Raw genomic sequence first — 8916 nt, 5'->3', positions numbered from 1 at the left:
AATTGTTAGATGATTGCTTCTTAATACAAGACCACCTTGCATTGTTCTGAAAGTAAAATACCTGGAAGGTCATGAAAAGTGACATGCCTTTCTTCTCCTGACAGAAGCTGCAGTTGGAGTCGGGAAGAAGAAAGGCTGAGAGAACCAAGAGGGCAGAGAGGTGAGTTTGGGTTCTGTAAGCAGCTTTGGGACGCACCTCTTTGGAGATCTGAAGTGGACAACAGTTTGGCTATCTGCTGTCATGTGCAAACTGGGGCTCCAACTCTACTCAATCTATATATCTGCAAATAAATTATACAAAATGCTAGCTAGACTCTAGTGACCACCTTCCAAAGGGAACCAAACTTGCGTAACTGCTTTGCCTCAGGAGCTTCCTACCATGTGGAGAAATCACAATACTTCAACAATATTAGTAGCAGTGGTGCAGGTAACGGCTAGCAGGTAACAAAGTTTCAGTGCCTGTGTCTCTGGGTTGCACCATGCCCCTGAAACGGATGCAGAGAGGAAATGAAAGTGAGGAAGAGGCTGCAGGAAAACAAAGGAGAGAGGATGTTGTTACAGAGTGTCCAGCCACTTGGAGTGGCAGCCTTCCAATGGACTCCTGACACAAGGAGGGATGTTGACTTGGAGCCTTGGATTTCAAGCCAATCCAAGTAGCCCTGGCCTTTGTGGTTTCTTGCATTGTCTTTTCCCTAGCTGACCCCCTGCCAGTTGTTTGTGACTCCCACACTGTACAGCGTCACATGCACAGTTCCGGTGTGAGCTGTGAGCCTGCCAAGAGGATGACTTAATCTAGATCTACAAGAGGCATCTCTCTCTCTCTCTCTCTCTCTCTCTCTCTCTCTCTCTCTCTCTTTCTTCTGAGGATGCCAAAAAAGTGCATCATTGTTTGCTTTGACAGCCTTGATTTCACCTCAGGGAAGCTTCCCCCACAGTGACTCTTCCAGTATTCCTGTTAGAAAACCATTTATCTCGGATTGCTTCCAACCTGGCAGCAACAGGAACAGAAATATCTCCTGCAGAAACATACCATTTACAATGCTCAGTCCAACAGGGGTTTGAGGAGGAATTATAGTAGCATTGAAATGTTAGGGAGGTTAGATGTCATGGGCATCTGTGGGTTATAAATAGATAGATAAATAGATAAAGATATAAATAGATAAAGATATAGATAAAGTGGGCAGGTGCTCCCTGCCCATGACCCATAATCCCCAGATTCCTATCATTTTACCAAAAAAAAAAAAAAAAAGAGTAAGTGTCTAACATTTTTAGAACCTCAGATATGAAGCAAAATGTACAGGCAGTAATTCTCCTATCTTTTTTTTGAAACTAGCATGCTCCTCCCCTTTCAGTGTTTTACCTCTCTGGGATAATTCCTGCAGAGGCTCATCGGTACCACCAACTTGATAGGGAGTAGCACTTTGGCACTACCCACTTCACAATGTCCCCTGTGGGCTATAACAACACTCTAAGGCCAGGTCGCCAATTCAACAAATAAGTTTGCTGGCGTTTGTGGTACAGTTGGGCTATGCTCTTCTATAAGCCCCTGTTGGACAACCCCAACACTAGGTATAAATCTTCCTTGGTCAAGGCCTCTGGTGGGCCCCACAGAACCTCTTGCCATATAGGTTGCCATGCTCAGTCACAGACTGCTTTCTTGTTCCATCATCTTGGCCAACTGGGAACTTACTTCTCTGTTCCTGTTTCCTTCCCTGCCCCATTCTCTATGGTTCTTTTAGCTCTCAACCTTTTGTCCTTTGCCTCCCCTGCTTTTCCATAGAGCTTTGTCCATTTTCTTAAGGGAGAGGGCCATAACTCTGTGGTGTGCCATAAAAAACCATATCCTTTATATGAAAAAGGTCCCAAGTTGAATGCCCAGGATCTTCAGATAAAGCTGGGAGAGGCCCCTGTCTGAAACCCTGGAGAGCTACTGACTATCAGAATAGAGTCAATATTGAACTGGATGGACCAGTGGCTTGACTCGGTATACACCAGCTTTCTCTCACTGTCCTCTTGCCTGTTTTGGGCACTCTCTCTTCACCTGCTTTTGCCTGCTCCTCTGGGACTCTTCATCAGCAATTTCCCACCACACCATCTGTCTAATTCTTATCCACCTAAACTCCCTTTCACTGCTCTCTGCCTCCTGCCCATCTCTGTTCCTCTCCTTTCCTCATCTTCACTTTCTGCCAATGCCAACCAAACTTGGAAGAAATTGCCAGCCTGTTTTACATAAGTCATAGTGTTATTAAGTTTTTGTTGAGCTCATAGGGCTGGACCCCACCACCACCTCAATCTGCAAAACAACAGGGCTGATTCCCATTCATCAACCCAAGTGAAAGGGGACATTTGCAGCATCTGCATTGATGGAATTCTGCTAAATCTTCTCAACAGGGTATGATTGTTCAAATGATGCTTTGTACACTTTAACACACCACAGACTGACAGTGCAGGAAGCTTCCATGCAGGCGCATCCTTAGAAAGCATAACGAAACTCTCACTTAGGCTCCCATGTGCCCAACTCTTCCATGTATCTACCCTGCAGTTGCCTGGTAGCTGACACAACATGTTCTCAGTTGTAAATCTTTTAATTCCACCAAGGCTTGAAGGCAACTTAGCCAGCAAAGCTGCAGGATGCAAGATCCCTAAAATGGAGGAATAATATAACTGGATTACTGTGCCAACTATGTCATAATCCCAGCTCCTAGCAATAATCTACAATGCTATGTTGGAGAGTGATATGAGGATGCCACAATGATTTACACCAAGGGAGCCTCAAGGAGCAGGGCAGAACAACAGCTGCATGAGTATTGATTCCTAATTCTATTTGCAGGAGAAAACAACTCCTACTAGCACGATAACACATGAGAGGGTTTCTTCCAGAGGGACTTGAAGTTCCCATTGCACCTGATAGTCAGGAAAGAAGAGAGAGCCTTCCTTAGGTACCATATGCTTCATGACACCAGGAAGGGTTGTAGCTCAGTGGTAGAACACATGATTTGCATGCAGAAGGTTCCAGGTTCAAGCCTTGAAATCTCTAAGCAGGGCTGGGAAAGGCCTCTGCCTCAAACTTTGGAAATCCAGTGTCAGTCCATGTAGACCAGGGTTTCCCAAACTTGGATCTCCAGTTGTTGTTGGACTACAACTCCCATCATCCCTAGCTATGAGGGTGATGGAAATTATAGTCCAAAAAACAGCTGGAGACCCAAGTTTGGGAAACCCTGGTGTTGACAGTACTGAGCCAGATGACACTAGCAGTCTATTATTATTATTATTATTATTATTATTATTATTATTATTAATAATAATTCATACCCCACCCACCTGGCTGGGTTTCCCCAGCCACTCCGGGCGGTTCCCAACAGAACATTAAAAACATGATAAAGCATCAAGTATTAAAAACTTCCCTAAATAGGGCTGCCTTCAGAGTCTTCTAAACATCAGATAGTTGTTTATTTCCTTGACAACTGATGGGAAGGCATTCCACAGGGCGGGCGCCACTACCAAGAAGGCTCTCTGCCTGGCCAAGGGCTTCATGCTATATTGCTCTGTTTTGCTCTGTCTTAATTTGCATTGCTCCATTAGCCAACATGGCAACTGAACTAAAAAGAGGTGATAAATTGCATGGAAAAAGAGACGCGGGGAAGGTAAAGAACAGTCTGTTTAGTAACACCGCATTGGTCCTCAAAGGGCAGCTTGATTAATTATGGCAATGTGCATAAACTTTCATTCTGGAATCATAGTTTTTGCATGAGGCATTGACTACAACGATTAATAGAAAAGACGCTAAGGTTATATCGTACTGCCTTGTGTTGTGTGGAACAAACTTTTGCACTGAAGTGCCTCATAATTATGGAAGTGAATGATAAAACGCCTCTTCATTTTAGATGTTCTGTGAACCTAGCAATGTCCCTCGTGAGCCTTTATTTCCTTGAGCAGGACTTCAGTATAGCAGCTCTATGGCAACCACCCTGTTTACTGGCAGGCATTTGCGACTTTCTAAACTGCACCTAGCTTCTGGGAGAGCAAAAGAAACAGAAATGCATCCTGTTTGCTGTGTGCCAACCTGTAACTTATTAAGCCTGACAAATGGATATTTTCTTAAAGGATCTCTTAGAGCCTTCTCAGAGGGACATCTTCAATCACTTGACAAGGACGAAAACAACCATGGCAGTCCCTTTTAAGAGCGCACTGAAAGGTAAGGCATTCTGGGTTGACTTGCTACATCACCATCAGAGAGCCAATCATCTGTTGTGGCCAAATCCCAATCTGTACAAAATTACTGAAGAGTTGATCTATTTTGTTAGGAAAGCTTATGTACTGCTTAATCAAAAGGAACATCCAAGTGGTGTTATGTTACTGGTATCGATGTGTTCCCCATACATCTTCACTGAATTACATGTTTAAAGTTTTCTTGGTACATGCTGAATTTGCACAGTTGCAGCCCTGCATATTCAAATATATTGGATGAAGTGTTGCTATTACTTTTTTAAAGGTGGGTTTGGGGAAGAGAGTGATCCTTGAGATGGGACTATATAGCACCTGTGTTTATCTTATGCCAAAAGAAATTAATAGAAGTTACCATATTCTTGGAGGCAGGAGGGCGGTCATGGATGCAAAGGCATAAATTCACTTTCATTGAAAGACTTTCATACTGAAGAAGGAATAGAACTACGGCCAGAAAGATGGCTTCTACCCAAACTAAACAAAAATGTTTTGTACCTATTTTTTGTGGAGTTCAAAAAAAAAACAACAAGAAAGTGGAGAATGACCACTGAATGATGATAGAATGTGTAGTGCACGCAGCCCCACTTCCTTGCATGATTATACTCAGCAGATCACATAAAAAATTGCCATAGACATTTGTCCCAATTCAGCAGTAAATAGCAGGTTTTCCCAGGGGAAAGTGGTGGGGAAAGTGGAAGTGTGGGTGAGCCATAGGTTGGAAAGATGCATTGTGAAATATGGAGAGCACAAATTTTGAAGCGCTGCTGTGTTTCAGTTAACGAATTGTTTTGGAAAGTGCAGATCATGTTGGTTCATCTTCAAATGCAAACTGAATTTAGTTTTCTCCTGGTTCCTAGGCCCCACCAATGGGCATGAGAATTTTGAAGCAAAATCCAATAATTTGAAGGTTCTGTGTTGACAGTTCCAACCTGATAATCTGGCAACCCTGGTTTGTATTCCTTAATCAACCAATATCCTTGCAGCCAGAATTAATTTCCTTCTTTCTTTATATATTGGAAAGCACAATGGTTTGTTTTAGAAGAGAGAGTTCACTGTTATAACTGCAAAAGTTGCTGAAGCACAAAAGCAAACCCTTCCACATGTTAGAGCAATGTTTTCCTTTTCACTGAAGTCTGAAGGACAAAACCAGAAGAACGCTCGGTGTGTTTTTTGGATAAGGTTTCTGGCAATGCTTTCACTTGAAGTAGAGGTTTGGGGTAACTCATATTACTTTTGATGTTTATTTATTTTTATCTCAGTGGTTTCTAAGTGTTACATTTTGGTTCGAGTAGGCAATGAAAATCTTCAAAATTTCAGCCCGATTGATAGTTAAAAAGGTAAAGGGACCCCTGACCATTAGGTCCAGTCATGACTGACTCTGGTGTTGCGGCGCTCATCTCGCTTTATTGGCCGAGGGAGCTGGCGTACAGCTTCCGGGTCATGTGGCCAGCATGACTAAGCTGCTTCTGGCGAACCAGAGCAGTGCACGGAAATGCCGTTTACCTTCCCGCCAGAGCGGTACCTATTTATCTACTTGCACTTTGACGTGCTTTCAAACTGCTAGGTTGGCAGGAGCAGGGACCAAGCAATGGGAGCTCACCCTGTCACGGGGATTCAAACCGCCGACCTAGGCTCTGTGGTTTAACGAGTCCTAGGCTCTGTGGTTTAACCCACAACACCACCCACATCCCAGTGATTGATAGTTACCTGGGTGCCAAAATTACCTGGGTGCCAAATAGGTGAGTCCACCCCACTGGCAGAGGAAGAGGGGAGCAGGGGGAGCGCACCGCCCCCAGCAGCACGATCCCAGTGGGGTGCCATTGTGACTGCCCCCCACCTGTGTGGGCGCCACACCCCTGCGGGCAGCGCGCCACACCCCCACCTGCTCTCTGCTCCCCAGTGCTGGAGCATGAAGCTCCGCCACTGGTCCACCCCATCCTCAGCAGGCTTGCTTCTTAGGGATTTGTAGCTCTCTTTGAGTGGCTTCAGAAGACTCATATGGAAACTGCCCAGAGAAATTGGTGTTATGGGACCAGCGTCATCCAAGTCTCCTCCAAAAACATGAAATAAACCCATGACCAACAGTTCTTCATGGCTTAACAAGGTCTGTGGCTCCATAATGTGAACTTTCTCCATTAGCCTCCTTACTCAGCACGGTGAGTGATGGCTAACATGCAAGGGTCATGGGGAGGGAATGTAACCACAATTCACTGATATTCTTCTCACCTTTGTCTGCCTTAACACAAGAGAGTTCTGCTGGATCAGACCAAAGGCCTACCTACTCCAGCATCCTGTTCTCACAGTGGCCAGCCAGATGTCTTACTGAGGAACTTAAAGGATCCATTAGAAGTGCATCACTTCTGCCACTCTCCTCTTTCTCACAAGCAACCTTTAAGTTGCTATGCTTTCACTTGGCTTTTGCATTATTTGCTTCCCCTAAAAATGCCTAGGCTTGGGCCTTAGTGTGTTGTAGTAATGAAGGTTGCCATTCTATGTGACCTAGCTACCCTGGATTGGTTCACTGATAGCAGCTTTAGAAAGGAAGCTGTTCCCAGTCATGGAGTGAAAGCCACTAGAACAGTCATGAGGAACCTGTGGCCCTCTCAGGTGTTGCTGGACTCCAGCTCCCAATCGTCCCTGACATTTTCCCATTCTGAATGGCGCTGATCAAACTTTTGAGTCCAATTATATGTGCAGGCCATTGGTTCTGCATATCTGCGCTAGACCCATCAGCCCAGATAGGTAAGGGTGGAGCTGATGAGAGGCTGCAAGCTCTCAGATTCCTCCTGATGGCATCTAAGCCTCAGAAAGAACTATGAAAAAGAGGGAGAGAACCAGCCTGAAATGGCCTCCTGAGGAAGGAACTGCTGGGGACTGGCTATGTGCTATCTATTCCCCCCTTCCCAGGATGAACCCAGCTTCTCTGATTTGAAGCAAGTGAGGTGAAGTTGTCCTGAGTTCCGAGGGGTTTGGGACCCAGAAAATGTGACACCTGCCTTTAAAACAGGGTTGGGGAACCTGTGCCCCACATCATCCCTGATCATTGACCATACTGCTGTGAGTCGTAGTCCACAACCTCTAGAGGGTGCCACATTGGCCGGAAGAACTTCTAGGCCAGGGCTAGGACCAGAAATCTGTATCTAGCTGCCCCACGTTGTAACCTATGAGAAGTACAGTTGCTGGCAGCAAAGTAGGCTATGGATTGGCTCCACCCCATTGGGTTGTCTTGGACAGGAAGACCTATAAAAGGCTTGTCATTTGGGCTGGGATCCTGCCTGAGTAGCAAAGCCTTCCTGGCTTGATTCCTCAGCTCTGACTCAACTCCTGGCTCACCTTGCTCAGCTGCCGACAGCTGTCAGACAGCATCCGGATGAAGGGAGCAGATTCCAGAGCCTGTGCCTGGTGGAAGGAAAGAGACTACCTCTTCCATGACTGACATAGCTGTGGGTGCGCGAACTTCTTTCGAGGTGAAACCTGGAACTTCTTCAAAGTTCTAGGAGCAGATAGCTGAGAAATCTGAATTGCATTTTCAGTTCTTCTCTCCCTCCTCTTTTTAGCAGCTGACTGAGCTGCCTTCTGGAGAATAGGAAGGTCAAGCTCTGCTTTAGTTCATCCAGGAAGCAGATGTGCTGGTTGCCACCCAGGTGGTGGGGGTTACGAAAACACTGTCTGCAGCGATTGGGCTTGGCGGCTGTGGGCTGCGGAAGCGCCGCCTCTGCCTCGGGGAGAGAATGCTCTTCGAGCCAGAAAGATCATTAGCTTTTGCTCAGAGCGGCCTCCTTTTCATGAGCCTTCTTGTGAGGGGCTCCTTCGAAATCAGGCAGGGCAGGATGGCGCTGGTGGCAGATACTGCTGCTGCTGCTTGCAGGGTCCCCACATGGAGCTGTTGCCATCTGAGAGCTTCAGGAGGCAAATAAGACATCCCGGGCACAGATGGATCTATGAGGCTGCATATTGTTAGAAGCTTGGCGCCTTGCCCAAGGAGACACAGAAAACAGATGTTGCTCCGATGGCGATCCAATGGATAAGCTGTATGCACGCATGCTGCCAGCTCTGATGTCAGCTTCCTTCTCACTCCTCAGGGTCTGAGGCATTTGGCTCTCAGCCTGCAGTGGAGGCTGCGAAAGCTGAGCAGCTCCCACTTGCTCTGGGTGGGTAAACAGGGAGGGGAAGGACTGTGTTGGAGCATCTGCTTTGCATGCAGAAGGTCCCAGGTTCAATCCATCCCCAGCATCTCCAGTTTGGACTGGGAATGGCTCCTGTTGGAAACCCCCAAAGAGCCACTTTCAGTAGGCATAGATTTCAGACCAGGCAAAAGTGTGTATGGCAGGGTATGCTCAGCAAAATCCTGTTTCTTTGGAGCAAGACAAACCATGAGACCAGGTTTGCACGTAATGCTAAGCCAAACCTAATAATAATAATAATAATAATAATAATACCCCACCCATCTGGCTGCATTTCCCCAGCCACTCTGGGTGGCTTACAGATTATATAAAACATAGTTTTGCTCAGTGCTTTTTTTCTAAAAAATGTTTAGGGGTACTCTCATTTTGACTCAAGAAAATCACCATTTTATAGTTCAAATCAGGAAAAATAAACACAGTAAATGGACAAAAGTACAAAGGTTCACAAAATGTTTAGGGCATGCGTCCCCCTGCGTCTCCCCAGAAAACAAGCACTGGTTTTGCTGTT

General features: G+C 45.9%; 1 long non-coding RNA gene across 1 annotated transcript; it reads left to right on the top strand.

Moving 5' to 3' along the window:
* The first annotated feature begins 2733 nt into the window (after positions 1-2733).
* Positions 2734-5213, top strand: LOC308470669. The gene is made up of 3 exons (XR_013982526.1): positions 2734-2939; positions 4105-4195; positions 5082-5213. It is a non-coding gene; the product is annotated as an uncharacterized lncRNA (long non-coding RNA).
* The last annotated feature ends 3703 nt before the right edge of the window (positions 5214-8916 follow it).

The sequence above is a fragment of the Podarcis pityusensis genome (genome assembly GCF_964106645.2).
Source record: "Podarcis pityusensis genome assembly, chromosome: 2".
In the NCBI taxonomy this organism is placed as follows: Eukaryota; Metazoa; Chordata; class Lepidosauria; order Squamata; family Lacertidae; genus Podarcis; species Podarcis pityusensis.
This window is presented reverse-complemented; position numbering and strand designations above follow the sequence as displayed.